At 27.3% G+C, this 21,084-nt stretch overlaps 2 long non-coding RNA genes across 3 annotated transcripts in view; one reads left to right on the top strand and one right to left on the bottom strand.

Moving 5' to 3' along the window:
- LOC119607927 overlaps positions 1–17,957 on the bottom strand; it is a 63,818-nt gene extending 45,861 nt beyond the window's left edge. The window contains exon 1 of the long non-coding RNA XR_005231771.1: positions 17,795–17,957. This is a non-coding gene — a long non-coding RNA (uncharacterized LOC119607927). The remainder of the gene's footprint in view (positions 1–17,794) is intronic.
- Positions 17,958–18,088: 131 nt separating this feature from the next.
- LOC119607928 overlaps positions 18,089–21,084 on the top strand; it is a 120,330-nt gene continuing 117,334 nt past the window's right edge. The window contains exons 1-2 of one of the 2 annotated variants that reach the window (XR_005231773.1): positions 18,089–18,161; positions 18,289–18,515. This is a non-coding gene — a long non-coding RNA (uncharacterized LOC119607928). Of the gene's footprint in view, positions 18,162–18,188; positions 18,516–21,084 lie in introns of those variants that run through there. The other variant, XR_005231772.1, reaches the window with a different exon arrangement.

Here is a 21,084-nt window from a genome sequence, read left to right as displayed (position 1 = left end):
AAATTGTATTAGTTACGAATACATATTAGAGGGATTCAAATACAATATTTCTTTAATTAATTTGGAGAAGGATTTGAATTTAACATGCTTTAATTTAAAATTTAATAAACGAAACTTTGTGCAAAAAAATTTGAGAAAGAGCTGAAAATTAACGAAAACTTATGTTTTTTTTTTGATATTGCATTAGTGTGAGTACATGCCAAACATCACTTCTAGGGTTACTATAATGTAATGGTTGACATTAAGAATTTCTCACAGGGAAATTAAGTTTTAAAGAAGGCTCTATAATTTAAAACTAAAGTCAACAATTTGATTGAGTAATCACTGACTGAAAACGCCTCAATAATAGCTTTCATTTAATATATAAAAAAATAAACATTAAAATAAATGACTTAATGAGCCTGTATGTTTTAATATCATTATTTTTGTTACCAATGAAATTGTCCAAACATATGACCCCATAACTCTGTCTAACAATTAACTTATAATGTTTGAGTGTAATCAAAAGACTATTTTAGATTATTTTATGTAATAATAAACCACTCTAATGTGCATGTCTAAACACAATAAATTTGATCTAATTATTTATACATTTCTTTTAGTTGGCTTTTAAAGAAATTTCAAAATAAAATTAACACTAAAGGAAAATTGTTGAAAATTTAATACTCGGATGCGTACATCTAAAGAGATTGTAGAATTTTCATATTTATTTCACATTTTTAATAGAAAAAAATATGTATAAAAAAAATATATATATATAAATAATGAATTTAACAAGAGACATTTTTATACTTAAATCTATACACACGTTTAGTCTTAGTTACTTACTTATGTATGTATAAATGAAAGTATGTAAATATGTATATAAAAGTGTATATTGAAATAAACAAGTATAAGTAGTGTGTAAAGTACTTATGTATTACAACCAGACCTGGGATAAATGCATTAAATGTGTTAATGCATTAACAATTTTTTCTACATTAAAAAAAATTAATGTTAATGCAAGTTTATTGCATTAACATTAACATGGGTACATTTAATGCATTAAATTTGCATTAACATTAAATATTTTTAAATTTAATGCATTAATTTTACATTAACATTAAATATTTGTGAAATTAATGCATTAATTTTGCATTAACATTAAATATTTTTGAATTTAATGCATTAATTTTCCATTAACATTAAATAATAAATAATAAAATTAATGCATTAATTTTCCATTAACATTAATGTATAAAATAATTTATAAAAATAAGAATACAGCGCTAAAGTCCTCGGTCTAACAAAATTCAAGTAAAATTGAATGTGTTAAAGTCCTTTCTAATAAGTCCTATACTCGATAATACATATTAGAAGAATAGTATCACTTCCCAGATATTCCATTTTTAGTTTATTTTGTTAAAGTCCTTTCTAATAAGTCCTATACTCGATAATACATATTAGAAGAATAATATCACTTCCCAGATATTCCTTTTTTAGTTTATTTTGTCTGTGGAATCTTATATAAATATCATATTTAAAACACACAAGTTTGAATGGAATATAGGAGTTATTAGAAAGGACTTTAACCTATTTAATTTTAGTTGTTTAGTTAGATCGAGGTCTTTTGAGCTGTATTTTTATTTATGTTTATCAATTTTTATATATATTAATGTTAATGGAATATTAATGCATTAATTTTATTGCTTATTGAATGTTAATGTAAAATTAATGCACTAAATTCAGATATATTTAATGTTAATGCAAAATTAATGCATTAATTTCAAAAATATTTAATGTTAATGTAAAATTAATGCATTAAATTCAAAAATATTTAATGTTAATGGAAATTTAATGCATTAAATTTTAAAAATTTAATGTTAATGCAATATTTTTTACATTAAATTAATTTTTTTTTTAATTTAATGTTAATGCAAAATTAATGGAAATCGCCCAGGTCTGATTACAACAAGGTACTAGCCAGTCAGTCATTCAGTTCAGTTATGTATAGGAATGTATCTAAATTTAAGGTATTTAAAAAAGAAAAGTTTGAGATTTTTGTTTAAAGAACTGAAACCTAAAAAATATCGAAAAATTGCTTTAAATATGAAATCTTCCTTATTTCTTGTGAAATTGTGTTCTTTATATCTATTATATTTATGTCAAATAACATTTCGATTTGTAGAACCCTGTTCAAATGCTTATATGTAGAGCAAAAAAATTAATGTACTACTTTAGCACCTTAAACATCCAAAGGTTGTCAAGTGGTTTTTTCATCATCATCATCGTAGTCGTCGTCATCTCCTTTTAAGTTTAAGGAGTGTCTCTAAGCAAAGAGAAACATTCACACGTGTTGGTTTACGAATGTCAAAGCAAATACTTATTTTTATCATTTCTATTTTTTTTCTGCTGTTGATGATGATTGTAAACGCTGCTGTGAGTTTAGAGGGTCTGATATTAGAGCCACGTTTTGCATTTAAAATGTATCCAAAATAACAAAAAAAATCAACATAAACAACATTAAAACACATGACATTTTTACATATACAAAAAAACATATACATAGACAACATAAAGTCAAATCAATGGATACAAAGTTATCTAAATAAAAGTGTGTTGCTAGTTTAGACTGTATTAGTGAAGTTAGAAACATAAACAACATAAAGGATGCAATATTTATGCCAAACTGAAGGAACGCCTTTCCCTTACTTCTTTGGTATTCTAGTCATCATTTAAAATTTGTAATGGCCCAAAGAGTGTGTATTGGTTTAAATGTAGCAGTATAAATAAATAAATAACTAAATATTAGTGCTGTAATATTCTACTACTTTTGATTACTCAATACTACTCAATACTTTTCGTTTGGGTACTCAATACTACTCGATACTTTTAACGGTTTTATTTTAAATTAAAAACGAGGAATTTTTCCTTTTTTTAAGTAAAGTTAGACCAGACATCACACCTCTTTTGAGACATTTTATTTTTTTAGATAGCGTCGATAAATATTTGTAACTTTTTAACTATTATTGCAATGTTTAAATTATTTTTACATTGATTTGATATTGCTAAGAGTTGCATTTCTAATAATGATATGGTCTATATTAGATTTTAGAACTGTATTTTTTCACATCATAGCCGTTAAATTTAAATAAGTTAAATCCATATACAAGTCTGAAAGTATTGAGTAACTACTTTTTAGTATTGAGTACCCAAAAAATAGGGCAAATACTCGATACTCGATACCCACTACTCAATACTTTAACAGCACTACTAAATATCTGTCTGACATTTTTTTCCACTTTGGTATTTTCTTATCAATTCCTTAAATCTTAAAAGCGGCTCTTGCATCAATGTTAACTAATACTAACGCATTTATACTAACACACATGTTGACTATAAAACTAAAGATACTCACACTTTCTCCCATTGATACTGGCACACACACACACTTATTCCTGTTCCCTGTAATAGTGTTAGTTAGTATGTAGTTTGGTTTTTAACCATTTGATATTGGCTGTTTTTTTCTCGTTTTAAATTTGGCTCGTGTGTTTGTGTCAACGTTTTAGACATTTTATAGATTTTATTAGATTTTATATTGTCCTTGTTAGTAGTTTGTCCTGTGTTTTATTTGGTATACGACTAGTTGTTGTAGTTTTATTTTTTTCTGGTGGTGTTTGGTGACATTTGTTTGACAATAACGTAGCCAAATTTTGAAAAAGGTACTTTATGCCCAACCAGACATTGTCAATGCTGTGCGGAGTTAGCTGCGTGTTGTGTTAAATTTTACAGTATAATTTGATATGAGCAGGAGGAATACAGGGTGTTTCAAAGCGAGGATTAACAGTTTTTGAAAGAGAACTAAGATTTGAATCAAAGTAAATATATCGAACCTTCCTTAACACCATAGGTTCAAAATATAAAAGGTCCCTTAAAAATCAAAAAGCTAAATTATAAAATACTTTAGCGATATCTTTTAAAGTATTTAACAATAAGTAGTTTAAACCCTCCCTAATTGCAACACCCTGTATGTCAACACTGAATTTGGTATTTTCATTCTGTTTGGGTGCCGAATAACTCGTTAGAATCGATTTTATTTATACATTCAAAGATATTGAAAACAGGAATAAAACAAGCAGAAGATGAAAAAAATATAAACTCGTAAATGGTTTCTATGGAGTTTTATCGTTTAAAGAGGGTTTGTACTATTTTTATTGCTCTTAAGGGTTTTTAGTGTATTGGACACCATTACGTAGAAAAAGTGAAAGTCCAGGTGTAAGAGTGGTATAAAAACAAGGAAATTGGCCATATACAAAAACAAAAACATTAAGAACAATAATTTCCTATTTTATTTTACACCTTTTTTTAATTAAATTGTATTTTAATGTCTGAGAGAAAGTTAAGGTGAGGTTAGGAATAAACTGATTGATTTGATTAAAAAGGTTATTTATTTGTCAGTACTAAAGATAGGAATTGTATTTAAAGACTTTATTTATTGTTCGATGGTTTAAGGAATACTTTGTTAATATCTTAATTAGATCAGAGAGTAAATGGCAAGGTAAGCAACAATAATAAAGAAATATTCTTAACTGTTAAAAGGACATACCTTAAAATTTAAACAAATAAAACTTATGTAGGAAACATAGAATGAAGATTTATTATATTTATTCTTAATTTAAAATATAAAAATTCCATATTTATCTTTTTAACTAAAAATTTTATTGTTTCTAGTAAATTTTTCCCAAAGAATTTTAATTTTCTTTTAAAAGAGAAATAATTTTTCTGGTATTTTCTTTAAAAAACATGTTGTGAATTAATTACAAGTAAAATCAGTTACAAAATATAAACACTTGTTGTCATAGGTAAGTAAATTTGAGGTAAAATACACAGACACCACACGTTTTGTGCTGCAATACACATGTTTTTAATTTACATTTTCTGGGAAAACATTTTAAATTTAGAATAATATTTTTGTATATTGATTTTGTGATATTGTAAAATATTAATATCTTAAGCATAACAATTACATAAGAAATTCAGATTGAAATATTAATTGACATTTTTTCATGAACAGGTAGTTAGAGTCTTTTCAAAGAATGTCAAAAATGTCATTATAAAAAGATTTTTAAATGATATAACAAAAATCAATAAATGAATTTATAATTTTATGATTGTTTTTTAGTAATTTAATCAGTAATTTAAGAAATATTTGAAAATAAATTACAAGAAATTATAAAATTATGTTTTGTTATTTCTTGTTATCAAATGTAATCATTTGAGTTAGACACTACATTCATTGATTTTAATTAAAGATTAAATTATATATGTATGTATGTATATATTCATTGCATTCATTAAAAATATAATTTAGTACAAAATATTCAATATATAATAAAAAAGTTTTTGAATGTTTATCTAGTTATATCTATCAATCAATCAATCAATCTATCTATCTATCTATCTATCTATCTATCTATCTATCTATCTATCTATCTATCTATCTATCTATCTATCTATCTATCTATCTATCTATCTATCTATCTATCTATCTATCTATCTATCTATCTATCTATCTATCTATCTATCTATCTATCTATCTATCTATCTATCTATCTATCTATCTATCTATCTATCTATCTATCTATCTATCTATCTATCTATCTATCTATCTATCTATCTATCTATCTATCTATCTATCTATCTATCTATCTATCTATCTATCTATCTATCTAGCTATCTCTTTCCAAAAAGTTAAGGCTTAATCTTTTCAGAATGTTTATAATTCCGATGTAAGGGAAGCAATCAATAAAATAAACTTTTGCCTAAAATATTACATTAAATTCATGTAATATTATTTTAGAGCCTTAAAACTGACTTTAAAAAGTAATCAACTTTTGCTAAAACTCCCAACAACTCTTAATACAACTCCAGCATTGTTAAATATTTTAAAATAATCTCAATTTAATCCAATGTATATATAAAAAATGCTAATGCGGATTTTAAAATCTATATAATTAATAGGCAAGACGATTTTTTGTGACCCCTTTTACTCTTACCGTATACATCTGATCTTGGCAAAAGATATATCATTTTAAAGGTATTTGTTCACAGATGTGCACAATATATATATTAATGAGATCGGTTCAGAATTTTAGGAGCTATAAGCGTTTAAAGTTGTTACTAATACATAGAAACATAGTCACACGTACGTATTCTTGAAATTAAAAACAAACAAAGCATGGAACAAAACAAAAAAGTAAACAACACGGCTTTTTGAAAAAACGAGAGGAGAGTGCAGGAACGTTTAACTTCTCTGTTGCTGTTTTCTTTTTGTATTTTGCATGATATTTGTTTTTGTTGTTTTTAATAAGATTTTTGTAAACAAATAAGTACGTAAACAGGCGCAGGCAATGCGAAAATAGGATTTTATTGTTTCATATTTTTGTGTAAAGAGCTAAATTGTGAATGAGATAATGATCTATTTTGTTATAATATCGTTACGATTGTTACCAAATCGAAAGGAATATTTTTATAAGAAGTAGGACTTCAGTTTTATATTTAGAGTTTTCGATTGAAGGTTTTTCGTTATTTAAACTTTTCATAATAATTAAATTGAAGGACTTTCCTGAGGAAACAACGAACTGGGAATATAAAAACATGTGTAAATAATGCTTGGGGACACCTCAAGATATGCCAAAAAATGTACTGATATTGGTGTTTGACCTGGAAAAATATTGGTAGGACATCAGTACCGGAATTCAGTAATTTTTTTAATTTTAAGTATTGATATCGTAAAGTAATGACAAATATCGGTTACATTAACGAATTTTCAATTCCATAACTTTTTAACGACCGTAGAATATTTTAAAGACAAAGATCGGAAAACTATAAGCCTGTATAAAATATATGTAAGTAAAGTTTAGTTCGCCATGCCGGTACATGATACACCGCAATAAATGGATAATAGGTATATCGCTTATATGCAGGTTTAGCACAGCGAGGATTTGATGATATTCTTCTTTTTTGGGTTATTCTAACCAATTAGGAAATAGTAGTGTAAAGTGAAAACTGTAAATTGAATAGGTGATGGTTATATGTTATATACAAATAAATGCTAAATATAAATCATGTCTTTTGAAATGAAGAGTGTTTAACCGTACTTAGCAATTTATCGTTTATTTAATAAATGTAGGTCTGCTGAAGTCTTTGTCGAGTGTTATAAGGGAGAATTTATACAGCATATACTTGATGGAAGGACTACTAATGACATCCAAATAAAATTTATGATTAGATAGGACATTATTTATTTTAAATATTTTTATTGTTTCGACAAATTATTTAGAACATTTCCCTCTGTATTTTGAACAGCTAACATATCTTGGTGTGTACAGTAGAGTACTCCATCATTGTCAACGTAGCGTAAATATGTAGGGGATAATAAGTCGATAGAAGAAATGTTCGATATTTATTATTTTTAAAATAGCTGAAATACTTTTGTAAAACAAGTTGTATAACTAATTTTGACAATTGAGGTTTTGAACTTCTGAGGGGACTTTTACCAAAAACCCATCACATTTTCTAAAAGAAAACATTAATCAAAGTAAATTATACACTTTGATAATATCAATAAAGTCAATTTTTTACCGCAGATTTGATCTACAAAAAAAGTGTTTTTTTTTTTTAGCATATTTATGCATTTTTTCCAGCATAGGTTCTGGTCGAATTTCGACCGCTGGGCGAACTCTAGTTAAAATAAATAGTCTGAGAAATTCCATTAAAAACAATAAAAGGACATCATACATACTATAAACGAAAGTATGTTTGTATGCAAATACCGAGTTATACAAAAAGGAGATCTTTTGTTAAAATACAAATATGTCTGAATATAATAAAATGTCCTTGTTTCAGTTAAAATGATTATTTTACATGCAGACCGCAGAGACAAAAGAATGATTAAAATGGGCGTACGTACGTACAATAAGTTCTCATCTATGAGTATTATTAAGGACATATGGTTTTTCTCTCTGAATTTTAGTTTTTGTTATGTTTGTGATTTTATTTGTTAAAATGTATGAATTTAGTAGCAGACTACTACATACTACTACTGTTATATTTTAAATTTGTGTTTTTTTCGTATGAGTGTATTTTGAATGTTTGGTTGCTTGTGTTTATTGAACAAACACAAAAAGCTACTTAAACAAATGCTGGATTATCCTCTTCGGTTCTTTTATTGCTTTTAGTAGGAAATAATGCCGAGAAAAAAATTTTCTAAAAAACTATAGCAGGACTAAAGTATGCATAGGACATGTGTAAAGGAGTAGAAACACTCAACAGCAACAGAACAAAAAATCACTAAAAAGACAGGAGGACTTGTATAGAGGATTTAGTTAAATGAAGTAAAATGTCGAAGTATATGGAAAGTGTAGGTTTTTTTTAAAGATTTTAGTTTCAATACGTTTCTTTTTTATTTTATTTTGCAGCTCTCTTGAAATATCTTTTTGTTTTAGTTTTATTTTCTACAGAAATTTTAAAGTACTTTCTAAAGGAGTTTTTTAATTCTATTTTAGTATTTTTTTTCTGCAGCTAGGACAATTTTTCCAGTAAATTTATATGGGCATGTGTGTGCAGCAACGTATAAGTGTATGCGTTTCTAATATTGATGAGTTCTTTTTTTGTTGACGAAGTGTTGCGTCATAGTGTTGCACATAGATACAAGTCCTTGTGTATAAGTGTGTCTGTGTGTGTGTATGTTAAATAAGTGGAGTTTGTTTTTAATATGCTTATGTACTTAAATATTCTTATCATCAACGAAGAGTTAACTGTAACACTTTTACACCCTCATGCACTTAAACAGATACACTAACAAACGGATGAATGAATGGAGAGACGGGCGGACGGACGGATGGTGGAGGTACATATGCAGACAAACACATGTTTGTCTACTTTGTCAACTAGTTTAAGGAATTTCATATAAAAATTAAAACAAAAACAACGTATAAGTATTTCCAACGTAAACTGCTGCACCTCCAACAATGAACAAATAAATAAATGGGTGCATTGGAATTTTTCTTGTTTTTATTTTTATTATTCATACACTTTATTACTTTTTATGTTGCAAGTTAGTATAAGTATGTGTAGTTTGAATGTGCGTATGTAAATTGTTGATCATCATGTAAATGATGATGGTGACAATGATTATTTATGTGTGTCAGTCTGTCCATTCCTCTGTCTGTCTGTATTTAGTTACATAAACACACATGTCTTTCTTGTTTAGTTGTTTTTGTTACTTTAATTTTATTGCAATATAACAGCAAACAATTTTAATAGGTTTATGTTTCATGTTGCACATACTACTCACTTTTCTTCTAAACTCTTTGGAGTAATATGAATGTAGTTTGTTTTACAAGAAGTTCTTAATTTTAAATTTATGTGATTTTCTAAAGTAATAAATTTTAATTTGAGACAGAAAAATAAAATCTATTAAACAACATTTTAACGAGTTGTATTTTGTGCATATGCAAACATAAAACTTACAACGACATCTAATCCTTAAATGTTTATTTTTTTTAATATATTTTTATAAATTTATTTACATATAAACAATTAAACAAGAACATAACTATTTATGTTAAGGCAGATGGGCAGGAGGTAAAAGGGGAAATAATTTAATAGCTTTCGAATTGTTCTTAGTTCAGATGTTAACTATGTCTGGAGAGCTAGAATTGTGGGGGCATATTTGTACTTAATAAATTAGAAATGTTATTCTTAACATTTAGATATTACAAAACTTCTCAATAGACAGATCGATTTAGATCAAAATCAAAGAATTTAAAATTCTTTGCAGACTGTAGAAAATTAATTTCAGCATACAACCTTCAAAACAAAGAAAAACTGCCTACTTTTATTCACCGACTTGGAACAAACAATATTTTGTATTATTTTGCAAGCGTAAATAAAATGACAAATTTAAAGATGGTAAAGAAACAAACAAAAAATATTTTCCCAAGCTATTCCCAAACTATTCTTATTCTACTTGATCTTCTTAACAAAAAAACTACCGACTTTGGGAAAAAAAATGAAAACTTAAAATATTGAAACTGTAACCGTATTAAATCAATTTAAATTTTTCTTATGTTTTCTTTAATTCCTATTGTACAGTAAACCAAATTAATTGTGCCTTTTTATGGTCAATAGACAAGGTCAAAATTGAAACCAATATCAGAACACAAGTAATCATCAAACATGCATAGAAAAACACACACACATACACTCAACTATAATATGAAAGAGTACAAACAAGCCGACAAGCCAACCAAATAACCAACTACCATTCAACCAAACGACCAATAATACCCAAACAAATACTTCAGTCGTAAACAAACAAACAAAATTGTATTTTTATTTCTTTGTTGTTGTTTTTGTGTTTAGGCCACTATCAAAAACAGAGCATCATCAATTGTTCAACAACAATTATATTCCAATGCAGCAACATAAGGCAAAAGGAGGCTCAATGTGTTCGTTTGTTTGCTCGCTCGCTCGACTTTCGGCCATAAAGCAGCAGACTACAACAACCAGTAAATACTTGTAGACTGTAAAAAGTCAAAAGAGAAAAAATTAACGAAAACCTACACACCATATGGCAATGGTCCAACATGACCTGCCTGCCTAAAGATAATATTGAATACATTTTTCACGCATTTTACACTATTTTTAAATACCAAAGACGAGACTAGAACCATTTAACCAAACGTTCTTGACTATTTAGCATTTATAGTTCTTTCTAGCATTGTTGTTGTTATTATTGTCCATTAACCCATATGTTGTGGCTGGCTATGACTGACTGGTTTTCCTACCATAGAAATCAAATGGTAATAAAAACCGAAAAAAAAAAACAGATGAACATCATTTAAAATGAACATTTTTAAAATAGTATTTCAAAAATTTGTTACACATCAGCTTAAATTTACTACACATGTTACATAAAATAAGAATGAATCTTGTTTCGTAACATTAAATTAAAACCGCGCCTTTTATTTTCTTGTTCTTCGTTTCTTTTTTATTGTATATTTTCCTTATTGTCATCATTAAATATTCAATGTTACAGTTTTCTGTTGTGGGCCTTTCTTTAGATCTTTAAAAAATGGTTAAAATTATAAAAGATCTTGTTCATCAATTTAAAAACTAACCAATCAGTTCAAAAATAATCGTTAAAATCTCTAAAATGAACATGGAAAATGTGTGACATAAATCTTGTATGTTTAAAAAGGATTTTCATGTTTTGTTTTTATTTTTTTTATGTTGTATAAATAAACCTTGAAATACTATAAATCTAGTTGCTCTAATTAGTTATTCACAGAATCTTTCAAATAAAATCTTCTTGTTATTTTATCTTTAAAATGTATCTTATCATATGGATGTCATTATGTAACAGTTTTTTTTTAAGTATGTATTTATTTTAAATATTTAAAATAATACTCTTCTGTTGTGTAATACGATGCAAAGCAACTTGGTTAGGGGGGGAACAGTGTGACGAATACTTAAGGAGACGAATTGTTTTTCATATGTTTATTTAATTCCAATATACAACCACTAATCTACATATATCGATTATAATTATTTTATTTTCAATACAAAATTTTGAATTCATATAATTTATAATAGAAAATTATCGATTTTCATAATTTAAAAAAAAATCGAAAATTCCAATAATAAAGTTTATTTCTCAAAATTTTCAATAGAAAATGTTCGATTCTTAAAATTTTCAATTGAAATTTTTAATAAAAAATGTTCCGACACTCAAAATTTTCAATATAAAATTTTCGATTCTCATAAATTTCAATGGAATATTTACGATTCATACAATTTAAAACAAACAGACTTTAAAATTTTTCAATAGAAAATATTCGATTCTTAAAATTTTCAATAGAAAATGTTTGTTTCTCATAATTTTCAATATAAAATTTTCGATTTTCAAACTTTTTAATAGAAAATTTTTGATTCTTATATTTTTTAATTGAAAAATTTTTGATTCTCAAAACTTTTAACAGAAAATTTTTAATAAAAAATTTTCGATTCTCATAATTGTCAATCCAAAATTTTCTATTTTCATAATTTTTAATAAAAAATTTTCGATTCTAAAAATTTTTAATAAAAAATGTTTGATTCTTTCAATAGAAATTTTTCGATGCTCATAATTTCTTATCGAAAAATTTCAATAGAAAATATCAAAATTTTCAGTGGAAAATGTTCAATTCTTAAAACTTTCAATAGAAAATGTACGAATCTCAAAATTGTCAATAGAAAATTCTTGTTTTTCAAACTTTCTATATATTTTCATATTCAATAGAAAATTTTCGATTTCCAAAAATTTATCAAAATGTTCAATGAAAAATTTAAAAAAAAAAAAACAATGTTCATTAAAAAATTTTCAACGGAAATTTTTCGATTCCCTATAGAAAATGTTTTAATTACAAAAAACTACTAACAGAAAATTTTATTTTTAAGTTTAAATCAATTACTTTCGAATTGGTATTACATAATTTTTGTCCCCCTGTTACCCTTGACATCTTTGCAACAATGTGTGTTAGAGATTTTTTTCTGTTGTTATTTATAATGATCATCATCATCAACACTATTCAAATTTTATTTTATTTAACGAGATTTCAGTTCAGTTTCAGTCGTTTGTTTTGTTTTTCCGTATTTTTTTTTTTTTTTTAATAACACAAGTGTCAATTTTCCTCATTTTCCACTTCGCTCTCCCACTTAAGTCGAGTATGTGTATGCGTAGTTTTTCCATTCGATTCCGTCTGTTCTTCAATCTTAAGTTGTTTTCCTTGTAAAAAAACAAAGTAACTAAGTAGAGGAATCGTTAAATCTTAAGTATTTGTTAATATGCATATAAAAAAGTGTTTCTCCGTATGCTTAAAGGAGTATGCTACGAGTCCTTGTTAACGTAACGTGAAGAGGCAAATTGGAAAAAAAGGATTTTTTCTTTGCTTTTTTGTCAATGATTTTTTATTTTTATTTCTGTTAAAATTTTAATATTTTTGGCTTCAAATTTCCAGGGAATGAGTAGAGCAGATGTCGATGATGTTGGTGATTATGATGGTATTTATGGGGTTGATAATGACGATTTGTTTTTGTAGGGTTTCTTAAGAAAATATTGGAGTATTCATAAGAATCAGTGTTAAATTATAAAGTGTTTATTGATATTGTTTTCATAAGATTTAACAGTTTATTTAAAATTGTTATTTTTTGGTGTCAAGATGGGAAAAACAAAAAAAAATCAATATGAATGAAGGGAAAATGTAAATAAATTTTGTGGTTGTGGTGAATGTTTAAGAAAGGAAATCGATTAAAGCAAAATATGTTTAATAAAATAAAAAAGAAAGAAGTTGTAATATATTAAAATTATATGAAATGTGTCTTGATTAAAACCCCAACAAATTTAGTTTATTGTTTTAGATTAAATAATACTTTAAATGTTTTAATACTAAATATAATTATTAAAATATTTTCCCACTAATAATATTGTTTAATTATTCCCTTTTGCTATACGAATTCTATTTATTACTTAAATATCTCTTAACGACTAAAGAAACCAATAACTTTAAATTATATGTTGTTATCATTTATTTAGGGATTATTTTATCCTTGAAAGTCATAATACTTCTAATCTCTCCTCTCTTTATTAGAAAATAAATATTTTTTTTTTTAATTCACCATGGAAACAGATTATCTTTAATAATGTTTTCTTTCTTTTACGATTTTTTCTATTTGTCTGACTGTCTATAACGTAATAAAAACAGAAATAGTTCATATATTAAAAATAAATATCCCATACTCTTTCATGGATGGTTGCAAATGCATTAAGTTTAAATTTTTGTAAAATATAAAGAAGAATTGAAAAAAGAAGAAGCCATGAACAGAATTGAAATAAAAATAAATAAAAAACTAAATGATCATCATAAAGATTACAACAAATACACTCAATTATGCACAAAAGCCGCATTCCCATGAGCAACAGGGGCCTTAGTCATACTGTCAGCTACCACACACATGCACAAGTATTTTGAGCATATAAGTGCTGGGAAGGAAACAAATTGGCGTAAGAAATTATAATCAGAACGAATATGCGAGGAACTACATGAAGGTAAAAAAGGTTTCAATTTAAACATTTAAAAAGTTTATTAAAAAATTTGTTACTAAAAAATAAAATTCGATTTTTGAATATTTCCTGAGGTTTTTTTGATATTTGAAGTAATTTTTAGTTAATTTCTAGTGAATTTTGAAACTCTCACTGATTTCAAATACAAAAGTGATTGGTTGCTAAATTTGTGTTAACAGTTTGGAAGTGTAGGGTACAAAATCGTATACCAGGTATTAACATCTATGATAATGGTAAGCAGACTTGGTTAAAACAACAACCTTACAAAATATCCTAGCCTTCTTACTAACGGAAAGTAAACTCTAAGCTCATTCAATAAAAATAATAATAACAATTTACTTTATGTTTTCTATGTAGTTGGAGATGAACTACTGCTACCTTCAAATCTACCCACACAAATAGTAATAATAGCAACAAATGTATATTAGGAAATAAAAATCGAATGAATGTGTTACTTTGTCTGCTGCTATTATATGGAGGAAAGTCTTGCAGCAGCAGTCATGCTTTAAGATATAAAATACTATTTATTTCTATTCTTACAGCCAGCAGCTGTTCGGAACTAAACAGAATAACTGGAACGTAAAAGGCTCCATGACTTTAACAATACTCAAAGCCGCAAGCAATGCCAAAAATATAAAAGAAAAGACAGCAGAAAAATAGAAGAAAAAACCTAAACCAAAAAAGAAAATTCAAAAGTCAAGACTCTAAGGATAATAAGCACGAAATCATTTTTGATAAATCTCCCAACTTTGCCTTTCTTGCTTACATACACTTGGCCATTTTCTATAAAAATTACTACTCAGCCAACAGGCGATAGCAGCATAAGCAGCCAACAAACGTATTGTGTGAATGAATGAATAAAATTGTAGAAATAAAGAATGAAAAAAAGTCAGCAAGCAGACAACAAATCGACCGGCTAAAAAATGAAATAAAAGTGAATACGAGAGAGAAAAAGTCATTGAAATAATGAAAATTGATACCAAAGCATAGCAAGGCATGGAAAATTGGTTTTCGAACAAACCATGCTACAAAGCATGGAAAACTACAATGATATCGGCATTTTAACATTGAGACAACTCGACAAAACTCACAGCTAGACAAACGATTGAATGCGTATCAGCAATTATTATGGTGAAATATTATGCTCAATATACATATTTACAACATAAAAACAATAGTCTCAGAAGTGGAAAATATTTTACAAAAACTTTAAGGCGGGGTATTCAAAGTAGTCTACTACAAGTCAAGAAAATAAAAGAAAAAAAAACAACATGGAAAAAACATCAAATTGGTTACGTAACATTAAATAATGAAAAAACCACATAAAATTACAGGATTCTTTATATTTTATTGAAGATCAGACAATTCAAAAACAGAAATTGTAACATGTAACGCCTACCGTTGTTAAATTTTGAAGGAATCTAAAAATCAATTTATATTAATTTCAAATGTTTTTCTTTTACAAGCAGACTCATATTTCGTTACGTTTATTATAGTTTAACAAATAGGGAGGTCCTTTTTGAAGTTATACGCTCTCTTAAAGAAACATACAAATTTGTTTTACACCACATGGTGTTTTTTATGATCTTTCAATGATTTTTTAAATTTATTATCTTATCTCAACTTTAGTGATCAATACCAACGCTTGATGCCTATTCTTTTTATCTAGTTGTTGGTTAAAGTAACAACATGTTCTTTTTTTATAATTTGTTTAACAACACCTCTATATTCCTATTCCTATTTTTACTTTTATTTCTATTTTATAAATTTTAACTACAGCTCGTTTCAAATCAACCAAACGAACTAGACATAGACTCTGTGTTGAATAAATAATGTCATGCTTAAAACATTACAAATTTGCATTTACTTTAGAGTTTTTGTGTGAAAAACAAATAAAATTTAATTTAAATTTTCAACTTATACACTCCCAGACTCCACCATTACAACTCCAATTTTTTATATGGAAGGTTTGTTAAAAAAAAAAACAGAAAACGAAAGGTTACAACATTCATGTTTAATGGCAAAATAGCAACAACAACAAATAAGATTATATAGAATTGTAAAAGGCAACTTGCAAACAGTTGCTGTCACTCCCATTTAATTGTAAACGAAATGACGGTGCGAAATGTTTTGGTTGTTCTATTACATGTTTTACAAATGCAATATTATCAACAGGAATACTAACAACATTTCATTCTTTCACTATATATTTTCAGCAATACAACTCACTACAACTAATTCGTTTTAGAGATTGTTGGGGTAAATGAATTTCGAAGAGATGTAAGAAGATTTCTAATTCATTGTATTTTAAGGTATTGAAATACACTTTAAAATTTTTGGTGATGAAATTTAATTTGGGAAGCAAGAATATTGTTATCTAGTCTTCAGTTTAGATTTTATTAGAGTCCATGATACAACCATATTATGATTAGAGTCTATATTCTAAACTAGTAAATAGTATAGACTATAATTTGGTCAAACTATAGTGTAATTTATGCCAGACTAAGCTATAGTCTGCTTATGTATATTCCAGTCTATCTATAGTCTGTTCTATTGTCCAGACTATAATCTAGTCAAGTCTAAAGTCTAGCCTACAGCCCAGAATATATTCTAGGCTACATTCCAGATTCTAATCTAGTCTACATTCCGGACTAGTGATTGTTCTACTGTCCAGACTATAATCTAATCTAGTCAATTCTATAGTCTAAAGTCTATTATCAAGTTCATAGTACAGGATTTACTCCAGTCTATGGTTTATAGATCATACTACAGTACAGTCTCGAAAATTTCAAATTAAAGACTATATACTTCAGGTTATAGGCTATTCTCTTGTCTCTAGGTATTCTCTAGTCTAGTTTACTTTATAATCAAGGCTTATAACCTAGTCTATAGTACAGCTTATAGTCTTGTCCATAGTCTAGTCTAAAGACTCCCTAGTCTCTAGTCCAGTTTGTAGTCCAGAGTATAGTCTAGTCTATAGACCATAGTACAGATAGTAGTCTAGTCTATAGTCCAGACTGCATTTAAAAAGTACTATACTCAAGATTGAAATTTAATATATAGTTCAGACGGAAGTTTAGTCATTTTAATCTAGTCTTTTGTTCAGAATATAGTGTATTTCATAGTCCGGAAAATATTCTAGCTAAATAATGGCTTTTCTTCGAATTACGTTAAACTGCGTCTTACATTTTTAATGCTTTATGATTATGAACATTGCTGCTGTTGGTTTATATGAATTTCTGACATAAAGGCCTTTCGATAACATTTACAAGCTGAGTGGAGACAACCTGGCATTTGTAATTAAGAAGGCTTCTAAAGAAATTGCCGTTAAACTCCATTTCTTCTTACTAATGACCAGATCAAGTACTAACGACTAGGTCATATTGAAAAATAACCCCTCCAAGTTAAAAGCAAGAGTTTACCTGTAGATTCCCAAGTTTAATACGGAGTTGTGTAAATTACTCCGTGAAGTGCAAGGATTTTAGGATTAATTTGTTCTATTTGTTGCTAACATTCATAAGTTTAGCTTAAATGATCACAAAATTTGGTTGAGACTGGCAATATGTTAATATTCATTACATACCTGCAAGAAAACCACAATTAGTTCCAGCAAAGATTGTAAGTACTACATTCACAACAAAAACTTACCTGTTGTTCATAGACATTTCCTACAGACTTTCACACACTTTTTGCACATATTTATTTAATTTTCACTAATTAAACACACTTTTTATTAAAAATTTACAACTGAAAACAATTTTGCAAAAAATTACGTAACCACACGATTGACGCCGCCACAAACTTGAAAAGAATGAAAGAAACGTCAGTTGGCAAAGCGAAACAAGAAAAAGCTTTGCTAAAGTGTTGCCGTGCTAGCTTTAAAATTTAATCCTAAACTTAATCCCGTTTGTTTATTTAGGACTTTAAGTCTTGGTAGCCCTAGTTTAATTTATCATTTCAGTTTGTGTTTTTTCTTTTGTTAAATTCGTTTTGTGACAAATTATTTCAATAAAGTGTAAATGTTAATTATTTAAGTATTATTTTACTAAGAAAATAAAGAGAAAGTGTTATTATCTTTAGAAAATCATTTATTTTATAAAAAATAATGATTTTTTAAAAAAATGTTGGCCAAATTTATTTAGAAATTAAAATGACTTTAGTGAACTGCTGTGAAAAAAAAGATGGCGGAAAATGTATCAGGAACTTGTGTTGAGTGTTAATAAATAGTGAAGATAATTGTGGGTTATTTAGAATCAAGTTAGTCCAAGTTAATGTTTTACCAACGGAAAGTGTTAAGATCAGTTTGGTGAACACCTCCGGACATCTTGGCCATAAATTGTTTTGCAAAGCAAATTGGCGTGGATAACAGGTAGGCATTTTTATACATATTTTATAATATAACATTCATTCATTGTCATTCTATGTACATATGCATGAAATTAATGGGAGCTGCAAGTTGCTTCAAAACCTATTTCACAATCCGTACTCCGCCGGAGAAGTTTTGGACATATGAATGAATTCGTCGTACGGTGGTTATTATTGTTGTATCAAAAAAATGAGGTTATACGAAGGTATGCAAAGGGTTTTGCATATTGAACCTGACAACAAAGTGGTGGCTACTTTGGACAAAATTGCAAAGAACTTGATTACAATTTACTTTTTTGTGCATTTTGTTGTTCTTGTAATATTTTTACGGCTGCCGTATGTTTTTCCAAAAATACTTATGTAAATATATACATACACAAGTACTACATATGTACCCAGCAGTTCGGCAGGACAGTCCCGAACTAACCACTTAACTTACTACTTATGGTGGCCCCTAGCCACCGACTGCCCAGGTGACTAGCTATTTTAACATGTGCTTGTCCTACGAGGAAGTTAATCGTCACCCCACAGATTACGAAGAGACCGACAAAAAGCTTAAGCTTGTTTTTTAAGTGTCCACTCTCCCGCTTACAAAGAGGATATTAAAGTGACGATTATCTTCAACCTCGTTTACAAAGAGTACATCCGTGACGTTAGTGAAAATCACTGACTTTTTCGGATGCATTGTCTCTTTGTCGAACTGCTGGGTACTGTATTGGAAATTGTTCTATTTATTTGTGTGTGTGTATTCAGTATAATATTCAGTAATGAATCCTGGACAACGGTCTTAGTGGTTATTAATTAGTTTATGTCGTGGGTAATTCTTTTGCAAATGCAATTTTAAAAAACTGTATCAAACGCCTCTAAATACCTTTGTGGGATTATATTTTGCTTCTACCTTGGAAGCTATGTCTTACTCTCCATGATTGAAAGTAATATTCATATTGAAACTTCCTAACATACGAAAGCATTGATGGTCCAGTCGTTCTTTATCAAAATCTCATTGTTAATTAGGGCGGTAAAAAATTCAACAGAAATTCTTAAGTGTCTGACAAACAACAATATTGTATCTTTAAAAACATGATCCCCATTCGTAACCTATGTCGTTTACTAATCAAATATTTTATTGTTAATATTGTTTTACTTGCACCCAATAACTGAATTTTGTGAATTTAGCTTGAAAAAGTTTACGACAATAAGACCACTAATAGTATTTCACTTTCAGTGATATTTTGAAACTATTTTAGATCTGTTCTTTACCTTACAATAATTGGTACTAGAGGCCTTAGGTACGTTTACAATTATGTTTGAGATTTTTAATTTTTAAAAATATATTAAAAATATATTAAAAATATATATTTAAAAAAACTTTTTGGTTTCTCATAATTTTTGAGAATATGTACCGATTTTCAGAGATCCTGCATCTCACACCCATTAGTCATATAAAAACATATGTATTTGAAAAAATTTTAAATTCTTTCTCACCATACATTTCTCTAAGTGTTTTAAAAATGTTTGCTTAACTATTGCGAATGAACATTTATTGTGTAATTTTAAACCAAATTAAAACGTGATTTGTTTTTATGTTACTTTGAAATTCACTTTCGCATTCATTGCGACAATATAACCTACGCAATATATATGAAAATACCTTATAATATTAAAACCAAAAATTCATATGTGCAACTTCTTACACTCCTCCTTATAGTATATAACCCATAGATACCCGTATATTTGATTACTACTAAAAATTGTTTCATTCACCTTTTGCTTTCATTAAAGAAAATGCGAGTAAAAATAAACCTTTTTATATTATTTTGCTCTCATTTGTGTTGTATAGAAATCCAAGAAGAATTTAACTATAGAAACTCTTGGATTTTATGTTCTTATTATATGTACCATGTACTATTTTCATTTTTTTCGTGTACATAGATATTGTAAATACTTACTGACTTGGTTTTTTGGGTTTTTTTAGGAAGTTGTTTTTTTCGGAATTGCAAAAATCCAACAAAATGCTTTTTTACGTTCATAGTTATAATTCTAGGTAGTGTTAAAATATTTAGTTAAATTGTAGAATTTTAAATAGATATTTTATTGTTGCTGTTGTTTGTGTTATATCTGCTATTGTTGGCTGGTTGGAATTTTAGAAACTTAGTTGAATTTTACTTAAACTTGCTTGTTGTTTTTTTGGTAAGAGTTTGTTATTTGTGTAAAAACTTTTTAAAGTGTTCTATTTCGAATTTTAGCAAATTTTCAAAGGTTTTGTTTTCGAGTAAATAGCTAAACAATAGACAGACAAGAGAAGAGAAAGTGGTATTGTAGGTGAAGGACTTGATTTTATGTATTTAACTTGTGGTATTAAATAACAATTTGTAAATCGAATTTCTAAACAAAGTTTAAATAAAGTTATAAATTTTTAAATGCTTTAGCAATTGAACTTCTAATGCTGAAATAATAATTTCCTGGTAATTATAAAAATTCATTTAAATTTCATTGTTTATTAAAGAATTTTTCAAGTAAATCCTTATAAATGTTGAATAATGTATTTATGAGGCTTGATAATGTTGTTTCAT

This window comes from Lucilia sericata, unplaced genomic scaffold, assembly GCF_015586225.1.
Source record: "Lucilia sericata isolate MDLA Ls3-8-SP2 unplaced genomic scaffold, ASM1558622v1 Contig000762F_arrow, whole genome shotgun sequence".
In the NCBI taxonomy this organism is placed as follows: Eukaryota; Metazoa; Arthropoda; class Insecta; order Diptera; family Calliphoridae; genus Lucilia; species Lucilia sericata.
The sequence above is the reverse complement of the archived record's forward strand: the minus strand, read 5'-3'. Positions and strand labels throughout refer to the sequence as shown.